Below are 21123 nucleotides of genomic sequence, written 5' to 3'. Positions count from 1 at the left end.
GACAAGCATCAATAAGTCTTGCATAAGAGTTAACTCATAAAGCAATAATTTAAAGTAAAGATATTGAAGCAACACAAAAGAAGATTAAGTTTCAGCGGTTGCTTTCAACTTGTAACATGTATATCTCATGGATATTGTCAACATAGAGTAATATAATAAGTGCAATAAGCAAGTATGTAAGAATCAATGCACAGTTCACACAAGTGTTTGCTTCTTTGAGGTGGAGAGAAATAGGTGAACTGACTCGACATTGAAAGTAAAAGAATGGTCCTCATAGAGGAAAAGCATCGATTGCTATATTTGTGCTAGAGCTTTGATTTTGAAAACATGAAACAATTTTGTCAACGGTAGTAATAAAGCATATGCATCATGTAAATTATATCTTATAAGTTGCAAGCCTCATGCATAGTGTACTAATAGTGCTCGCACCTTGTCCTAATTAGCTTGGACTACCCGGATTATCACCGCAATACATATGCTTTAACCAAGTTTCACAAGGGGTACCTCTATGCCGCCTGTACAAAGGTCTAAGGAGAAAGCTCGCATTTGGATTTCTCGCTTTTGATTATTCTCAACTTAGACATCCATACCGGGACAACATAGACAACGGATAATGGACTCCTCTTTTAATGCTTTAAGCATTTGACAACAATTAATTCTTTTCTCATTAGAGATTTGAGGATGTTTGTCCAAAACTGAAACTTCCACCATGAATCATGGCTTTAGTTAGCGGCCCAATGTTCTTCTCTCACAATATGCATGCTCAAACCATTCAACTCGGTGTAGATCGCCCTTACTTCGGACAAGACGAACATGCATAGCAACTCACATGAAATTCAACAATGAGTTGATGGCGTTCCCCGAGAAACATGGTTATCGCACAACAAGCAACTTAATAAGAGATAAAGTGCATAATTACATATTCAATACTACAATAGTTTTTAAGGCTATTTTGTCCCATGAGCTATATATTGCAAAGGTGAATGATGGAATTTTAAAGGTAGCACTCAAGCAATTTACTTTGGAATGGCGGGAAAATACCATGTAGTAGGTAGGTATGGTGGACACAAATGGCATAGTGGTTGGCTCAAGTATTTTGGATGCATGAGAAGTATTCCCTCTCGATACAAGGTTTAGGCTAGCAAGGCTTATTTGAAACAAACACAAGGATGAACCGGTGCAGCAAAACTTACATAAAAGACATATTGAAAACATTATAAGACTCTACACCGTCTTCCTTGTTGTTCAAACTCAAAACTAGAAATTATCTAGACCTTAGAGAAACCAAATATGCAAACCAAATTTTAGCATGCTCTATGTATTTCTTCATTAATGGGTGCAAAGCATATGATGCAAGAGCTTAAACATGAGCACAACAATTGCCAAGTATCACATTACTCAAAACATTTATAGCAATTACTACATGTATCATTTTCCAATTCCAACCATATAACAATTTAACGAAGGAGAAACTTCGCCATGAATACTATGAGTAGAAACCAAGGACATATTTGTCCATATGCTACAGCGGAGTGTGTATCTCTCCCATAAAGTGAATGCTAGGATCCATTTTATTCAAACAAAACAAAAACAAAAACAAACCGACGCTCCAAGAAAAAGCACATAAGATGTGGCCGAATAAAAATGTAGTTTCGGGGGAGGAACCCGATAATTTGTTGATGAAGAAGGGGATGCCTTGGGCATCCCCAAGCTTAGACGCTTGAGTCTTCTTGATATATGCAGGGGTGAACCACCGGGTGCATCCCCAAGCTTAGAGCTTTCACTCTCCTTGATCATGTTGCATCATACTCCTCTCTTGATCCTTGAAAACTTCCTCCACACCAAACTCAAAACAACTCATTAGAGGGTTAGTGCACAATATAAATTGACATATTCAGAGGTGACACAATCATTCTTAACACTTTTGGACATTGCATAATGCTACTGGACATTAGTGGATCAAAGAAATTCATCCAACATAGCGAAAGAGGCAATGCGAAATAAAAGGCAGAATCTGTCAAAACAGAACAGTTCGTATTGACGAATTTTAAAATGGCACCAGACTTGCTCAAATGAAAATGCTCAAATTGAATGAAAGTTGCGTACATATCTGAGGATCATGCTCGTAAATTGGCATAATTTTCTGAGCTTCCTGCAGAGCAGTGGGCTCAGATTCGTGACAGCAAAGAAATCTGGAACTGCGCAGTAATCCAAATCTAGTACTTACTTTTCTATCAACGGCTTAACTTGGCACAACAAAGCTCAAAACTAAGATAAGGAGAGGTTGCTACAGTAGTAAACAACTTCCAAGACACAAAATAAAAACAAAGTACTGTAGGTAAAACATGGGTTGTCTCCCATAAGCGCTTTTCTTTAACGCCTTTCAGCTAGGCGCAGAAAGTGTGTATCAAGTAACATCAAGAGATGAAGCATCAACATCATAATTTGTTCTAATGATAGAATCATAAGGTAACTTCATTCTCTTTCTAGGGAAGTGTTCCATACCTTTCTTGAGAGGAAATTAATATTTTATATTACCTCCCCTCATATCAATAATAGCACCAACAGTTCGAAGAAAAGGTCTTCCCAATATAATTGGACAAGATGCATTGCATTCAATATCCAAGACAACAAAATCAACGGGAACAAGATTATTGTTAACGGTAATGCGAACATTATCAACTTTACCCAAAGGTTTCTTTGTAGAATGATCAGCAAGATTAACATCTAAATAACAATTTTTCAGCGGTGGCAAGTCAAGCATATTATAAATTTTCTTCGGCATAACAGAAATACTTGCACCAAGATCACATAAAGCATTACAATCAAAATCTTTAACTTTCATCTTAATAATGGGCTCCCAACCATCTTCTAGCTTTTTAGGAATAGAGGCTTCGCGCTCTAGTTTCTCTTCTCTAGCTTTTATGAGAGCATTTGTAATATGATGCGTGAAAGCCAAATTTATAGCACTAGCATTAGGACTTTTAGCAAGTTTTTGCAAGAACTTTATAACTTCAGAGATGTGGCAATCATCAAAATTCAAACCATTATAATCTAAAGCAATGGGATCATCATCCCCAATGTTGGAAAAAATTTCAGCAGCTTTATCACGAGCAGTTTCAGCAGTTTTAGCGATTTCAGGCAGTTTTCGCGCTTTGCATTAGAAGTGGAAACATTTCTAACACCAATTCTTTTATTAGTATGAGTAGGAGGTGCAGCAACATGTGTAGCATTAGCATTACTAGTGGTGGTAATAGTCCAAACTTTAGCTATATTCTTCTCTTTAGCTAGTTTTTCATTTTCTTCTCTATCCCACCTAGCACGCAGTTCAGCCATTAATCTTATATTCTCATTAATTCTAACTTGAATGGCATTTGCTGTAGTAACAATTTTATTTTCAATATCCCTATTAGGCATAACTTTCGATTTCAAAAGATCAACATCGGAGGCAAGACTATCAACTCTAGAAACAAGAATATCAATTTTATTGAGCTTTTCCTCAACGAGATTTGTTAAAGGCAGTTTGTGTACTAATAAATTCTTTAAGCATGGCCTCAAGTCCAGGGGGTGTATTCCTATTATTGTTGTAAGAATTCCCATAAGAATTAGCATAACCGTTACCATTATTATAAGGATATGGCCTATAGTTATTACTAGAATTGTTCCGATAAGCATTGTTGTTGAAATTATTATTTTTAATGAAGTTTACATCAACATGTTCTTCTTGTGCAACCAATGAAGCTAATGGAACATTATTAGGATCAACATTAGTCCTATCATTCGCAAGCATAGACATAATAGCATCAACCTTATCATTCAAGGAAGAGGATTCCTCAACACAATTTACCTTCTTACCTTGTGGGGCTCTTTCCGTGTGCCATTCAGAGTAGTTGATCATCATATTATCAAGAAGCTTTGTTGCTTCACCAAGAGTGATGGACATAAAGGTACCTCCAGCAGCTGAATCCAATAAATTCCGCGAAGAAAAATTTAGTCCTGCATAGAAGGTTTGGATGATCATCCAAGTAGTCACTCCATGGGTTGGGCAATTTTTAACCGGAGATTTCATTCTTTCCCAAGCTTGAGCAACATGTTCAGTATCTAATTGTTTAAAATTCATTATGCTACTCCTCAAAGATATAATTTTAGCAGGGGGATAATATCTACCAATAAAAGCATCCTTGCATTTAGTCCATGAATCAATACTATTCTTAGGCAGAGATAGCAACTAAGCTTTAGCTCTTCCTCTTAATGAGAAAGGGAACAATTTTAGTTTAATAATATCACCATCTACATCTTTATATTTTTGCATTTCACATAGTTCAACAAAATTATTAAGATGGGCAGCAGACATCATCGAACTAATTCCGTAAAATTGATTGTTCATGACAAGGTTCAAGAAAGCGGGTTTAATTTCAAAGAATTCTACTGTAGTAGCAGGTGGAGCAATAGGTGTGCATAAGAAATCATTATTATTTGTGCTAGTGAAGTCACACAACTTAGTATTTTCAGGGTTGGCCATTTTAGCAACAGTAAATAAAGCAAACTAGATAAAGTAAATGCAAGTAAACTAATTTTTTTGTGTTTTCGATATAGCAAACAAGATAGCAAATAAAGTAAAACTAGCAACTAATTTTTTTTGTGTTTTGATATAGTGCAGCAAACAAAGTAGTAAATAAAACTAAGCAAGACAAAAACAAAGTAAAGAGATTGAGAAGTGGAGACTCCCCTTGCAGCGTGTCTTGATCTCCCCGGCAACGGCGCCGTAAAAAGAGTTGCCGGCGCGTAGTTGACGTGGGAGTCGAAATCTTTGTGGTGTAGCTTTTCTTCGGTCCCCGGCAACGGCGCCGTAAAAGAGCTTGATGGCGTGTATTTCACACGTTCGTTGGGCAACCCCAAGAGGAAGGTATGATGCGCACAGCAGCAAGTTTTCCCTCGTAAAGAAACCAAGGTTTATCGAACCAGGAGGAGCCAAGAAGCACGTTGAAGGTTGATGGCGGCGGGATGTAGTGCGGCGCAACACCGTAGATTCCGGCGCCAACGTGGAACCTGCACAACACAACCAAGCTACTTTGCCCCAACGAAACAGATGAGGTTGTCAATCTCACCGGCTTGCTGTAACAAAGGATTAACCGTATTGTGTGGAAGATGATTGTTTGCAGAGAAAACAAGTAAAAACAAGTATTGCAGTAGATTGTATTTCAAGAAAGAGAATTGGACCGGGGTCCACAGCTCACTAGAGGTGTCTCTCCCATAAGACGAACAACATGTTGGGTGAATAAATTACAGCTTGGGCAATTGACAAATAAAGAGAGCATGACCATGCACATACATATCATGATGAGTATAGTGAGATTTAATTGGGCATTACGACAAAGTACATAGACCGCCATCCAACCGCATCTATGCCTAAAAAGTCCACCTTCAGAGTTATCGTCCGAACCCCCTCCAGTATTAAGTTGCAAAGCAACTGACAATTGCATTAAGTATGGTGCGTAATGTAATCATCAACTACATCCTTAGACATAGCATCAATGTTTTATCCCTAGTGGCAACAAGCACAACACAACCTTAGAACTTTCGTCACACGTCCCGTGTCAATGCGTGCATGAACCCACTATCGAGCATAAGTACTCCCTCTTGGAGTTAAAAGTAAAAACTTGGCCAGAGCCTCTACTAGAAACGGAGAGCATGCAAGATCATAAACAACACATAAGCATAACTTTGATAATCAACATAACAAGTATTCTCTATTCATCGGATCCCAACAAACGCAACATATAGAATTACATATAGATGATCTTGATCATGATAGGCAGCTCACAAGATCCGACAATGATAGCACAATGGGGAGAAGACAACCATCTAGCTACCGCTATGGACCCATAGTCCAGGGGTAGACTACTCACTCATCACTCCGGAGGCGACCATGGCGGTGTAGAGTCCTCCGGGAGATGATTCCCCTCTCCGGCAGGGTGCCGGAGGCGATCTCCGGGATCCCCCGAGATGGGATCGGCGGCGACGGCGTCTCGCAAGGTTTTCCGTATCGTGGCTCTCGGCATCGGAAGTTTCGTCACGGAGGCTTTAAGTAGGCGGAAGGGCAAGTCGAGAGGCGGCACGGGGGCCCCACACCACGGGCCGCGCGGCCAAGGGGGGCCGCGCCGCCCTAGGGTTTGGCTCCCCGTGGCCCCTCTTCGTCTCGTCTTCGGTCTTCCGGAAGCTTCGTGAGAAAATAGGCCTCTGGGCTTTTATTTCGTCCAATTCCGAGAATATTTCTTTACTAGGATTTCGAAACCAAAAACAGCATAAAACAAAGAATTGGCACTTCGGCATCTTGTTAATAGGTTAGTTCCAGAAAATGCACGAATATGACATAAAGTGTGCATAAAACATGTAGATAACATCAATAAAGTGGCATGGAACACAAGAAATTATCGATACGTTGGAGACGTATCAGAAGCACATGAGGAGAAGACAACCATCTAGCTACTGTTATGGACCCATAGTCCAGGGGTGAACTACTCACTCATCACTCCGGAGGCGACCATGGCGGTGAAGAGTCCTCCGGGAGATGATTCCCCTCTCCGGCAGGGTGCCGGAGGCGATCTCCGAATCCCTCGAGATGGGATTGGCGGCGGCGGCGTCTCGCAAGGTTTTCCGTATCGTGGCTCTCGGTATCGGGGGTTTCGCGACGAAGGCTTTAAGTAGGCGGAAGGGCAACGCGGGGGGCCACACGAGGGCCCCACACGCCAGGGCCGCGCGGCCAGGGCCCAGGTCGCGCCGCCCTGTTGTGTCGGCGCCTCGTGGCCCCACTTCCTTTCCCCCTCGGTCTTCTGGAAGCTTCGTGCAAAAATAGGACCCTGGGCGTTGATTTCGTCCAATTCCGAGAATATTTCCTTTGTAGGATTTCTGAAACCAAAAACAGTAGCAGAAACAAAGAATCGGCTCTTCGGCATCTCGTTAATAGGTTAGTGCCGGAAAATGCATAAATACGACATATAATGTGTATAAAACATGTAGGTATCATCAATAATATGGCATAGAACATAAGAAATTGTCGATACGTCGGAGACGTATCACTCACAAGATCTAACATGATAGCACAATGAGGAGAAGACAACCATCTAGCTACTGCTATGGACCCATAGTCCAGGGGTGGACTACTCACACATCGATCCGGAGGCGATCATGGCGATGAAGAGACCTCCGGGAGATGATTCCCCTCTCCGGCAGGGTGCCGGAGGCGATCTCCCGAATCCCCCGAGATGGGATTGGCGGCGGCGTCTCGGAAGGTTTTCCGTATCGTGGCTCTCGGTACTGGGGGTTTCACGACGAAGACTTTAAGTAGGCGGAAGGGTAGGTCAAGGGGCGTCACGAGGGGCCCACACGCTAGGGCCGCGCGGCCAGCACCTGGGCCGCGCCGCCCTATTGTGTGGCCACCTCGTGGCCCCACTTCGTTTTCTCTCCGGTCTTCTGGAAGCTTCGTGGAAAAATAGAACCCTGGGCGTTGATTTCGTCCAATTCCGAGAATATTTCCTTACTAGGATTTCTGAAACCAAAAACAGCAGAAAAACAAAGAATCGGCTCTTCGGCATCTCGTCAATAGGTTAGTGCCGGAAAATGCATAATAATGACATATAATGTGTATAAAACATGTGAGTATCATCATAAAAGTAGCATGGAACATAAGAAATTATAGATACGTTTGGGACGTATCATGCACCGATTAAGGGAAACGTGGCAGTGATACCGGGTCCGGTACCACTCTGGTACCGGCCAAGCATCCAGTGCTCCCAGAACTCATGCCGGTACATTGACGATATCAGTACCGGTTGGAGCTCCACGTGTCCTTCTCAGAAGGCACCTGTATGACCCTAGGCCGTAGTACCGCTTGACCAAGCAGTAATACCAGTTGAGAGTAATCTGTGAATAACGGTTGGAATTGACGAGCCCTATAAAAGGGGGTCTTCTTCCCCAACTCGAATTACATATTTTCCACTCTCTCGATCTCCTCAATTTTTGCTGAGCTCAAATCTAAAGTTTCTCCCTCCCCATTTAACCAATCATGCCCATACTTTGATGAGTGAAGGAGGAGGCCCCGATCTACCTATCCACCAAGAAATAATTCGCCAATCCCACCTAGTCCTTTGTGGATCTTGTAACCCTAGGGTCCCTTTGTGGGATCCCTTGAGATTAGCATGTGTGGAGACTAGCTTGGTGTTGCGCTAGTCCTACATGATGTTGGGAGCCTTCGGCTGTTGTGGAGCTAGTCCCAACCTTGTGTGAAGGAATCGCCGCCTCCACCGGCCTTGATAGTGGAGAAGTGAATACTCCTTTTTGGGGTGTTCACGAGGAATAAGGTGAATCCTTCGTGGTTCACACCTCCTCAACGCAGACGTACTCCCTTTAGTAGGGGGAACTGCGGTAAACACATCGCGCGTCTCGTCTCCTCCACCGTCCACCCGGTTGTTTCGATTCCCTTACACTTGCTCATTACTTGATCTACCACGAAACCTCAGTGACAGAAAGGAAAAAGTAATGGTACGTGTTTAGTGATTCATTCGAGATCAGCGACACAATCATCTAACATAATGGTTTGGTCTGTATTCATTTACTTAATAACCGTCGTTACTCGCGATTGTGGGAACAGTGGTTGGACGAAGAGACTATTGTCACCTCTGGATTTAGGGGCAAGAGTATTTACGAATGTACTGCTCACAAATGTCGTATCTATTTTATTTACTACACATTTTCACTTCATTTCTATATGTATGCATAGTTGCAGGAGAATCCTTAACCCTGACATATTTCCATCCATTGAACACAACCCAATTAAGAGTAAACTAGATAAGTCCGGTAAACATAAAAAAAATAAACTAGCAAGTCTTGTAGATGTTTCCTTTACACCATTTTAGCAGTGCTTCCCAAGGGGCTAGTGAGATGCTCTAGATGAAATATCTTCTGAGAGAAATGCATCTTCTAAGGAAGGGGTCCCTAAAAGTTTGGTGTGACAATCATTCAGCTATAAGTATTACAAATAATCTAGTCCAACACGATAGGACAAAATATGTGAAAATTGACCGCTTCTTCATTAAGGACAAACTTGATGGTGAAATCATCAGTCTTACTCATGTTAGCTCTAGGCATCAAATTGAAAATTGTTTGACAATGGGATTGTGAAGTGATAGCTGCACAATCCAGCATCTATACTTGAAGAAACAAAAGATGAACCTATCTCGCGATGCTTGAAGGGCAATGGCGTAGATGAATGCATTTTGAGTGAAAGTAGCCACTTCTTGGAGAAATTATAAGATATTATCTTGTTTTGCATATTTGGGAGAAACTTGCCAGTAGTTGCCAATGGCAAATGTTTGCCTTATCATTTAGTTGTCAATTTGCTATTTTTTGAACACATTTGATTTTCGAGAACTTTTGGAGAATACATCACACTCTTGCACCCTGTTGCCGCCTCATCCCCCTACCGGCCCCTATCCAGCCCAGTTGTAGCCCATGTACGTCTTGCATTTTCCGTGTCAGCAAAGCCCACGCACCAACCCGAGGAAGACACGAACTTGGCTCGCTATCTCTCTCTCTCTTACGCCGAGGCCGAGCCGGCCAGACCTGCAGGTACTCGTTGCCGGCTCGCCGCTCCCTCCCGCCACCCATCCGCGGCCGCCGGACTCTGCTACGCGCGCTCGCCGCCCCGTCGTCCTCTCCTCCGCCGCTGGTCCGCGTCGCCTCCCGGCTCCAGCCATGCCGGCCGCCGCTTCTACCGCCTGCTAGCCGCGCCTGCCTGCGCCGCCACACTGGCGCGCGCCCCGTGTCCGCGCCGGAACCTCAAAGCAACAACCCAGCAGCCGATCCCGGGCTCCCCCCTCCAGTCCTGCTGCTCTCCGAGGACCCACCAAGCCCTAAAGTAATTTCTAATTTACATCCATATCAATTTCCTTTTGTACTCTGTATGTGTCTTGGAGACTTGGACTGCAGTATTGAATCAAGGCATTTGTTACCAGCAGTATCATTTTATTTAAGTAGAACGAAACTATTCTATCCGTCAGTGTCACAGTACCCAACAGATCACCGACCCACCCCATGGTCTGAACAAATTCTACAGAATGAAGCAACTCCACAAACTGAAACAGCTGTTGTGTTGTGCTGTCAGTGACAGGACCGCCGAAATAGAACCTTCGATCTACGTTCACTAAGAATTGAGTTCAAATTTTGCATTCATTGCGGAATCAACCCATTTTTATGCTTCAACATGAGGAATGTTTTGGGTAGTATGCAAGCACTTAGTTGTTGGCCCGTGGCTTGCTCTAATACTGTCTCCGATACTGCTTACTAGTTTCTAGTAACCAAGTGCTTTTCGAAAGCCACCGGAATGCCAAAATATGAGTGGACAATGCAGTGGCTGTAGGTATAGAACACAAGGTAGGCTAGAAAACCAAGCTGAAAAGTGCAGTTGATTGGAAGAACTATAAACGTGCAGAAAGTATCGATGCATGATTTATTTCTCATCGCGGTGTTGTTCTGATAGCCCTGTTTCAGTATTACATTTTTTTCCATGTTGTTGAAGTTAATAGCTAGCTCTTTCTGGATTCAGATTCACGTTTGGCCTCAACCGCAGTATGGATCTTGATCCTTTCAAGCTGGATATTGACGAGCTGCTAGATGATTATGCCAAGGTAGTTTTTGTCTCGTGGAGTTCATCTAGTTGTGTCATGTTCATACTAAACGTTAAATAAGTAGCATCCTTTGCATTTCTGTGTGGCAGGAAAATTTCAAGAGAGTGTGGATGGCCAAAAAGTTCTCTTACATCTATGAGGGCAGACCCAAGATCAACTCGGGTGTTTTCATGCAGTCCCTCCTTTTGCATTGAATCGGTAGGCTATTGTTTCCTGGAAATTGGCACTTTCACCACAGATAATATTTTTTTGCAGCACTGCTGATGCATTTTCCCTTTCTTGTAAAGTTTGAAGTCTAAACGGTATCTCCGAGGAGCTCACGAGAGTTCATTGTGGGGAACTTGCGAGGATTCTACGAATCAATAATCTTGGACATGGACTGGTTTGGCAGGTTTAGAGAGGTACAACTATTTTTCTCGAGTTGCCCGCTTTTTGAGGGACGAAAACGAAGAAAATTCGCTACGGAGGCTTTCTAGTTGGACCGGTAGACTTGTGACCGGGTCCGTTGCACATTTTTTTGGGGGATTCAATAAGCTACGAAGAAACCAAACCGGTTTTCTAGCAATCGGTTAACGACGGACCAAACAAGAAGACGGACGAAACCAAACGTACCAAAGTATGGAAATGCTTCCTACTTTATTATTAGGTATATAGATAAAATAGATTTAAAAGGGACAAAATTTTAGGAAGAATCTTACATTCTTTATTAGTAGACTAAGACAGTGCCCGCGCGATGTGGTGGATTTTAAATACTTCCTTATCCTTTCTCGTAGTAGTATTTTCTGCCTTTTTCTAACTTTTGAACTCCACGTATCCTCTGAATCTCTTTCCTACCGATTTGTTTGCAGTACAAAAGATGTGCATTTTGCCTGTCGCACCTTACTAGTCTCTTTCGTCGTTCATCGCAAACCTGTAGGTGGTGAGATACAAAACTGGAACTGGTGCTCGACTTAATCTGTATTCACTAAGGACGATTATGCTAAAATTATAAAAATGGCTTAAGTGGAAGGAATTGAAAGGTATAGCTTGATTAGCTTAATTGATGGAGCCTAAGGCCACGTGGGTTGCCCAATCTCACGAATTGACCGAGGGAAAGGCGGGGGAGAGGAAGAACATGAAGAACACGACGAAGAACAAGATGAACACACACAAATGCACACCAACCCGATACAATTCCGGTTTACTCCCGATAGCCCAAACCACTATCCTGATAGAAAGACACGAGGTAGAATCCCCGAGAGAAAGATAGGTATATGAACGGTAGAATTACACGAGTGAGAGATCGGTGGTAGAATCACAAGTGTGAGAGACTAATCATATAAGGAGTGTCTTAATATAATAGATTTGATAATCTAAGGAGGGGGTTTTCCTAATCCCAAAAGGATGGTGGAGGTATAAGCCAAGTTCTCACTCAAGTTATGTCTAATCTAATGAAGGGGAAGGTAGGAGCCTATATATAGGGAGCCACTAAGGAGGGGTAGTTTAGGCATACAAAGAGCATCGTGAGATGGTTCAAATTATGAGTCTCATAGTGGGGGTGGTAGTGCTGGCATAGACAGGGCGACAGTGTCGTCTTCCTCCAGCGTCGAGCGGGGCGGCAGTGCAGACCATTCCAGGGCGGTAGTGTCGACCTTCCTGGACGCGCGCTCCTTTCTCTGTCTCCTCTTCCATGCTTCTGTAATGTCAAACTTGAGCGTAGTTTTTAATGATGATCATGATGCGGATAAGACCGAAAATCGGGATGCATCATTAATTCTACTATAAAATTAGGTGCTCACAATGATAACATCAACAAAGCTATTTTTTTGATATCACCTGCTATCCGTGTACACCTCTCGCACACAGAGCCCGCTCTCGCCGACAGTGTCATCGTCCCTAGCTGAATCAGCTATCCGCACTGCTTCTTCTTTGCCTGACTGCAGCGCAAGTTTTTTTTTTTTTTTTTTTGAAGAATCACAAAGTCAGGTGTCGTCATGAACCAGCAATCCGCACTGTTTTTTCTTTGCCTCCCTGGAGCTCTAGCTTCTTCGTTCTTTTAGACAATCATAACGTCAGCTCGAATTTGAGCCATGCTAAATCTGACGGCCTCTGCTTTCGACCGGCCGGCAGCTAGACCCAGAGTTCTTGAATTCGAGGACCATGCCGGTGGAACACGGGATTGCCATGACGGGTTGAAGAGGATAGAGTTTGTTGCACGAAGCACTCTACCACGAGCAGGCCAGCGAGGAGGAGTAAATAACCTGTTTTCTGCCTGTTCTTTGCTTAGTTGGATTGGGTGGCCGCTGTGCCCCTGTACAACTGCTTGTGCCCACGAGCCTTGTTTATGCCTAGTTCATGTGAGGATTCTTCGGGGCCTCTTGTGCACGGAAAACATACAGGAACGGGGCAGAAGACGATCCGTGACTTCCGGTGGCGAGCGAACTTCGGTCACTTCGTATATGATGGGATTTCTTGGATCAGGGGGCAAGAAATCTACACTACTTAAGAGCACCTCCAGTCGTCTCCCCGACAAGATCCCCACGAGCTGTTTTTTTTTTCATCCGGACCTCGTTTTCGCTTGGATTTGAGTTTTTATCCATCCGGCGAGCCCATGTCAACCCTGCTCTTTCGAGGAGCGCTCAGGGAGTCCGGAGGAAACAAAAGCGTGGAAATAGTCGAGGAAAGTTCCTGCGCGCCTAGTGGCTCCAACTTGTCGGCGAGAAAGGCCGATCATCGTCCTCATCACATCGTCTTCTGCGCGCTGTAAAAGCCTGCCGCCGATCAGTCGTCGCCGCGACACGTAGGTTTCACGCGGCGAGTTAATGTTGTTTCCTCGAATTTACACGCAGCTCCCCTCTATTTATCGCGGAGCTCGTGCCTGCCGCATTCACCACCACCATCCCCCTCTCTCCACTCTTCTCTCGTCGAAACTTCTCCAATGGCGAACCGTTTCCCCGGCGACGGTGCGACGAACAACGGCTTCGGCCGGTGGTCCCTCCACCAGTGGGAGGGGCGGCTCTTGTACATGGTGGGCTGCCCGGCGCCGCCGAACTTCCGCACGCCTGGAGGCTGGCGGCTAAGCGCGGGAGGCGTGCCGATCCCGCCGTGCGAGAAATTAAATAGATGTATCAAGCGATTCTGAAGGAATTGGGATTCAAGGGCGGAGGAGAGGAGCTATATATGAGGGGATTTCTTGGATCAGGGGGCAAGAAATTAAATAGATGTATCGAGCGAAGGAATCGAGTTTCGTGCAAACCTGTTCTGGATTCGATAGTTAGGAGATGAATGGATTGTGCATTCAGAAAACTCGCCAGGCCCAGGCGAGGGAGAGAGGAAGCAGGCCAGCCAAAATAGGAGGAAACGAACCTAGGCGAACGATGGAGGAAGCGAGCCAAACGTTTTAAGTTTTGCGATGGCAGCTACAGTAATTTCCATCAAAAATTAAGGGCAATTGCGAAATGGATGAAAAATAAGGGAGAAATCTTACTTTCTTTATTCGTAGGTATAGATATAGATAAAAACTATTATTGTTATTGTTATTATTATTAGGTATATATTAATGTGAATTTGGAAAGAAAAACTTTCAAGGGTTAAATAGGGAAGGCAAACTTAAGTTAGTATTAAATAAGGAATTTTATTATTTAAATTTTTTCCTACTTGTTATGTATCCAAAGCGAAATACTCCCTCCTACCTATTTTACTATTTTATATTGTGTATAATTTTTCGTGCAAGTTAAACTGTGCAAACTTTAGCCAAGAATATAGATAATAATATAAAGATCTACTATGACAAATGCATATAATATGAAAATATATTTCATAATAATTCTAAAAACATTATTCTTTTATTGTATATGTTTATATTTTTATCAATATAGATGATAAACTTTATGAAGTTTGACTTTGATCAAACCTTATATGCAACATATTTTGAGCAGGAGGGAGTAGTTTTCTGTATTATATGCTTCGGAGATTGGTGTGCATAATAACTAAGCTCGATTGACTAGTCAGCTGCAGTTGGTTGGTTTGAAAAATAAGGCCAGTTCGTTTTCCGAGTCAAACTTTAACTAATAATTTAGTTATCTAAATATCTAAAAATGAGTTACATTTTATCCAAAAATATATGAGTGGGTGCATATTTTGAAGAACAATCCAATGATATTACTTTTAGATAACTTACAACTTATATTTGATCGACTAAATTATTAGTTAACATTTGACATGAAAAAACATAGTGATTTTATATTCATGAACGAAGGAAGTACTACTGATTCAGCTTAGGTTGCCACTTGCAGCCTACCACCATAAACCATGTGTTTATTAAATTGCTTTTTTGTATTGGTACGGTAGGCTAGGCACCAGTGATAAGCGACAAAAGATTATTATTAGTAATACCACACCCCATGGAGAGATAGCTACAAGCTAGGCGTTGACGAGAAACAATCAAAGGAGAAGGGAAGGAAAGACAGGTAGCTAAGCTCGCATTTGTGTTGAACAGGCTTGGCATTCCTCAGATCTCCACCGATCGAAATCATAACTTGCCTTGGAATCGATAGATTACTTCACCGACCAGTTGATTGATCGCTTCGCCTGTAGAGGTATGTACGGTGTTTCTTATAGCTTAATTAGCTAACCATTAGTTGCTTATCGATCTTATTTTCTTCGGATGGAAGCTAGGCAGGATTCAGTTAAAAAGCCCCTAATGCATCATGCATCATCATGTATGTATGTTCTGATTTCATATTTGTTAACCTCTGTGTATCACTCTGGTAGAGGTACGTACGTAATTCCCCATTCATGTCTGTTAGAAATAATCTTGTGCTAGGCACCTAGACCTCATCTATTTATTTTACTGTGTCATCGTGTATATGCCATTGCCTGGTACTGTTTCCTCTAGATTTTCTGCTACCAAAACGGATAGCAGACAATAGAGGACGGCGAACGCACATGGGGCACGATCTATTTTTTTTAGCCCAACCACGTATTTTATTAATACAAAATTTAATAAAAGATCACGTTAAATGAACCAAGAAATGTGGAAACTGAAAAACAGACCACAAGAAAACAGTTTTCCTGAAAACTTTGTAGATAGAACCCTAAAAGATGGAACAATACAGAACAATTCCTAGAGTTTCCTGCACTCGCCGAAACTAGCGGTCGACGCAAACCTCCAACGCCGCCTAAGTACACGTTTGTGGAGACATCGAGCCTCCATCATTGATCCGAAGAAGCAGCATCGCCAACGGGACTTTCTGAGTCGATGAACAGGCCCACTGCAACCAGGGAGGCATATGTCGTTGTGCCACGTCGATCGGGGGACGTCCCCGTGCTTCCTTGAACCAAGATTCAACGCATCCCATCGACGAAGTCTGGGAACAACGGTAGATCCACCACCTCCGGACCAACATCCTCGCTCTCCAGAACATCCACCTCGCCCCGATTCCTAGCGTCGTGGTGGAAAACGACGAACGCCAGCGACACATCGAGAAACAAATCTCGCCAGATCTGAAGAGAGGTGAGAAGACCAAGCTGTCGATCCGAAGAAACAACAAGCACATGTTGCCATCAATTTCGAGACGCCGCCGTGAAGGTCGCCGCCGGTGTGGAAGTAGAGTTGAGGCATATTTATTCGTCCGGGCGTCGCTCCCACCACCATAACGACGCACCACATCAGACAAACTCTAACCCTAACTACAGAGCGGAGGAACGAGGTCTCCCCTCCTGCCGCCGGAGCGGCAAGGAAGGAGAGGGTACCAACGTCTTGGCTGGTGGAGATGGGAGGGAGATGGGCGCCGCCTAGGAGAGGAAGAGTGGACGCGTTGTTAGACTGCTAACTCAAGTTGGATGGCACACGATCTGGCGTACATATCGAATGGGATTCTCGGACTTGGCACGTGTGACTTTAGGTTACTGGCAGGCGGGATCCATATTTGATGGGGCCCATGTTTTAGTGACTCAAAGTTAGGGAAAAGTCAAAGAATCTGTGCCCGAGGATTATATATCTTCTTCTCCCTTGGTGGCTAAAGAATTAACCCCAAAAAATACCAAAAAAGCACGCGGTGTACTGCCGACCCAATCTCACGTGTTCTTGTTCTTCTTTGTTCTTCCTCTTCTCCTGGTGCATACTCCACTCTGCATATCAGCATATCAGCTATTCGATCTTGGGTCTAGCCTAGGTTCCTACTTCCTGTGGGGTTTGAGTTAGCCGTGGTGTCCACCTTGATAGTGAGACAGAGTATCGAAATCAGTTAATGTCTGCTAATTTGGATTGTGCTTAATTGTCCAATTCAAATCATATGCATGTGGTATGCTGAGGGATCTACTTGGCGTTCCGGGCTTGCAGCAGTGGTATGCATGTGGGGGCGGCAGCACAGGGGAAGTTCAGAGTCTTACCTCTCAGGGTGAAAACCCAAGGTCTGGCCTTAACTGGTTGTGCTTGGCAATGTTCTTGTTGGATGCATTATTTTGAGAGTGGTGACTATCTTCGTGGTGAAATCCTAAGACCTTTGGTCGGGCGACGACGGCGCTGGTGCACTGTTTCCTTCTTGGAGGCGTCGCTTTTGGAGAGTCTGTACTTCATGTGTTGTCACGGTGGTGGTTGTATTGCTGTTGCTGGGTCTAGAAGGCTGTAGCGGGACTTTTATTTCTTAGTTTTCTTTACTCTTTTTGGGATGTGTGCATCCGTACTACCATTAGGGTGGGGCGTTGCTGCAGAGGCTGGGTGTAATTGGTATCTTTTGATATTAATATATTTCCTTTATCGAAAAAATCATATGATTAATTAAATCTTATGATCAATTCGATCTCACCATTGGTACCTAGCTAGTAGAATTTCAGTGATCTACTAGAGCAACCATGATGTATTCGTCCTAAGACTAGTTGTAGTGGGAAGTAACATAAAATAGTGACATGTATAACAATAGTCATATCTTTATAGCGCATAGTAATTAGGATGTAGTATCATACATGAGTATATTTATTAGCTTGTAAATTTATTCGACCTTGAAAAGTGCGATATTAAAGTTGTAAGAATCGTGATTCTAAATAGGATCGGAACCTTTTTCGTAGGATCTAAAATCATAGATCTTAACTTTCAGAATCGTAATTTTTTTAGATCTACTCAACAGAATCATTGAATAGTTGCACTCAATTTGGATCGTAAAGTCATAGAATCGCATAATAGAATCATGATTCTGACAACTATCCACAACCATATATCTTCATTTAATGTCAAGCTATGTAATTGAAATGCCTAATTGGTAATACATGTCTGTGGAAATGTCATTTCTACTCCGGGGAGCACATGCTCCTGGTTTTTAAAATAAAATTTGAATGTATTGTATAATGTTGAAAAATTCCGACAAAAAGTGTCACCGATACAACTTGATGTTCTATGTGTTTGCAAAGTCGTTTCACGAAAAATCGATATATTTTGTATCATGTGTGAAATAGTTATTAGTGATAAAAATAAGGTCTTCACAAGACATTTGTTTTTCATTTTTACACAGGATATAAAAATGTCGGTTTTGCGCGAAACTTGGCATACATACATGGAGTGTTGACATATACATGTAAAAAATTTGTTCGTAATTTTTGTGATATTTTAAAATATTTTTCTCGGTGACAGGAGCACATGTACCTGAGATCAAAATTACATTTCCTTTTAGTTACTTTCACTGCCAGTAGTCAGAGGTGTTTCCAGCAATTTTACTCTGTCCTCGCTGGCAGCCTGGGCTTAGACCTAAGGGCATTTTGAACGGGGCGACGCCGTTTTCGTCTGCGCAGATAAAAATTACGCTTCAGCGGCTAGACGTAAAATAACCGTAGACGCTCGTTTTAACGCAAACGTGGATCAATATGCGTCAAGAATGTGTCTTTGCGGACGTGTTCGCGCGTCCGTTTGCGTCCGTTTGGTCTGCATGTAGCTCTCTCTCCTTCTTTAATATAGGGCAGACTCTGTGCTGGCTATTCCTATCCACACAAATGAAAGCCTTCCCTCTCTCTCCTCCCTAATCATCCCTTGCGGTCAAATAAATATGTCCCTTCCCTGCCGCTGGAGAAGGGGCAGACGCATAGGAATATGTGGACAATTTTTGTGTCCGTACCTGCCGCAAATAAACATAAATTGTGTTCAAAATGCGTCGCTCCGTTGGAGATGACTTAACCCTCTGCCGGCAGTTATTATTTATGTCGGTTAGCTAGAGGCATGAGCGCTCAGCTCCTTTGCCATTTATTTGACTTTTAATTTTTCTAGCGTTGTGTCTGTAATGGTTAAAACGTGGGATGAGACGTTATGAACTCATTAACACTTGTATTAACACTTGTATTATAGAGCATCTCCACCAACGCCTTCCAAATAGTCGCCGGTAGGGGCGCCGATACTACCATATGGGTTCGCCCGCAGAGCATCCTCTATTTGGGGATGCTGCTTCCACACCAGCGGCCTCCATAGTGTAGCCCCAATAGAAATTTAATTTAAACTGACATTTAAAAACCGAAATTCATAGGAAATTAACTCGAATTTAAACCTAAATAAAGCTTAAACTTAATCCTAATTTACTGGCCGTCGGTTGGGGCGCGCGATGGGCCTGCCTCGTCGTCGTTCTTCGCTTTTGCCGCCTGCGTCCGTGCCCGCCTCTCGTCCCTTGCTTCGCGCATCTGACGGTGGCGCATGGCGGCCGGTGTCGTAGGAGCTTGCTGGCGGTGCTATCCCCGCGCTTCCAGCCTTTGCCGAGAAGTCTCGTTCTCGGCGCGCCTCGCTTTCTCGCGAGCGAATGCCTCGTAGTGGCGATGAGCGTTGAGCTCGTACAGCTTCTGTCGCTCCGCCTCCATGAGGAGGCGTCCCGCCTTCTCCGTGGCCGCTCGTTGGCGCGAGATCTCGAGGGCGTGCTTGAGGTTAGCGTCGTTGAAGAACTCCCGCTGCTCCTCCTTCAACCTCTGGAACCGCTGCGCGTTCAACGACGCTAGGATCGCCGCCTGCCCCGGGTCGGCGGGGGCCTGCGGCTGCTCGCCCCACTACGCTACCTCCTCCACCACCTCATCTTCCGCGTCTGCGACGTAGGCCTCGTGCCACGCCGCGAACCGTGGGTCCGCCCCGTCGTCAGAGATGTAGTCCGCGTTAGGCTGCGGCTTCGGCTGCGGTGGTGGTGGAGACGCCGCAGGCAGCGCGCGGCCGTTGACGCCAAGCATGGAGTACGCCGTCTTAAGACGACGCGACATTTTTGAGGTGGAGAGGAGAGAATGGCGCGGCGGCGGTGGTGGAGATGAGAGGATAGCACCGCGGTGGTGGACGGCGTACGTACTAAATAGTGGTGGGAACTACCCGCATTTACGGCGGCGTAGGCGACTGGACGCCGCGTGGCCAGTTGCTGCCCTCATCGCCGCCTCGGTTTTCGCGCGGGAGACCATTAAACGCCGACGACCAACCTTCCCACGTCGCGGCCGATGCGAACCATCACGTCCTCTCGCTGACATGGCGCCTTCACCCGCTAAAACCGTCATGCCGCGAGGCGCCGGCGCGCCTGATTCGCGCCATACGCGAAGGGGCGGGCACGGGGATGCCGCCGATTCTATTGGGCTCGAAAACTAGCCGTTTAGGTCGCACCGGTGCGAGCCCAAAAACCACGCCGGCCCTCAAATCACTATCGGGGCCGCTATGGGGGCCGGTGGAGATGCTCTTAGCTACTGCAGTGTATAAGGGCATCTCCAACACTAAGACCCAAACAAATGGGGTATTTTTTCGTTTGAGTTGTCCAACGGACACACGTATGTCGCGCGGACGTCCACAGACGTCCGCCTCCATTTTTATTTCCCAACGCGCAGCCACGACCCAAATCGGCCTGGGCATGGTTCAAGCCGCCGGAGCAGCTCATGCGCGGGGCGGTCGGCGTCGTGGCGAGGCGCGTGCACGACCGGCGTTTTGGTGCAGCGCGGCCAGATGGAGGCGGCCAACATCGTGGTGAGGTGCGTGTGCGGCTAGCAGCGTGGCGAGGTGCGGCCAGATGGAGGTGGCTGACGTCGAGGGTGGCGACTCACGGCCGACGCGCTCACGGCCGTGCTCGTGCCCATGCTCGCTGCCGACGTGCTCGCGTGGCGAGGTGCGGACGCCGGGAGGCACGACTAGGGCGGTGCGGTGAGGCAAGCCCCCCTCGCGGTGCGGCCAGGAACGCGGCAAGGTGAGGTGCGGCCGCTGCGAGGCACGGCTAGGGCGGCGTGGTGCAGCGAGGCCCCCGCGTGGCGAGGCGAGGCCGCCGCGAGGCACGGCTAGGGCAGCGCGGGCGTGGGTGTGGCTCGACCGTGGCGGGCGAGGGCGGCGCAGGTGTGGCTCTGCCACGACGGGCTCGGGCGGCGCGGGCGTGGCTTGGCCATGGTGGGCTCGTTGGCGCCGAGTCCGGCAGCGCCACGGCCATTTCGGCTCCAACGACTTCCAGCAGAGATAAAAAAAAGGAGGCGACAGCGT

The 21123-nt window shown here is 45.1% G+C and overlaps 1 long non-coding RNA gene across 2 annotated transcripts; it reads left to right on the top strand.

The window, feature by feature from the left end:
- The first annotated feature begins 9804 nt into the window (after nucleotides 1–9804).
- LOC124658151 lies at nucleotides 9805–18227 on the top strand. Of its 2 annotated transcripts, XR_006989034.1 has the most exons (5): nucleotides 9805–9916; nucleotides 10604–10685; nucleotides 10775–10883; nucleotides 10973–11086; nucleotides 18173–18227. It is a non-coding gene; the product is annotated as an uncharacterized LOC124658151 (long non-coding RNA). The 2 variants fall into 2 exon arrangements; XR_006989033.1 differs by lacking the exon at nucleotides 18173–18227 and having other exon boundaries at nucleotides 10973–11380.
- The last annotated feature ends 2896 nt before the right edge of the window (nucleotides 18228–21123 follow it).

Source organism: Lolium rigidum, chromosome 5 (genome assembly GCF_022539505.1).
Source record: "Lolium rigidum isolate FL_2022 chromosome 5, APGP_CSIRO_Lrig_0.1, whole genome shotgun sequence".
NCBI classification, from domain to species: domain Eukaryota; kingdom Viridiplantae; phylum Streptophyta; class Magnoliopsida; order Poales; family Poaceae; genus Lolium; species Lolium rigidum.
This window is presented reverse-complemented; position numbering and strand designations above follow the sequence as displayed.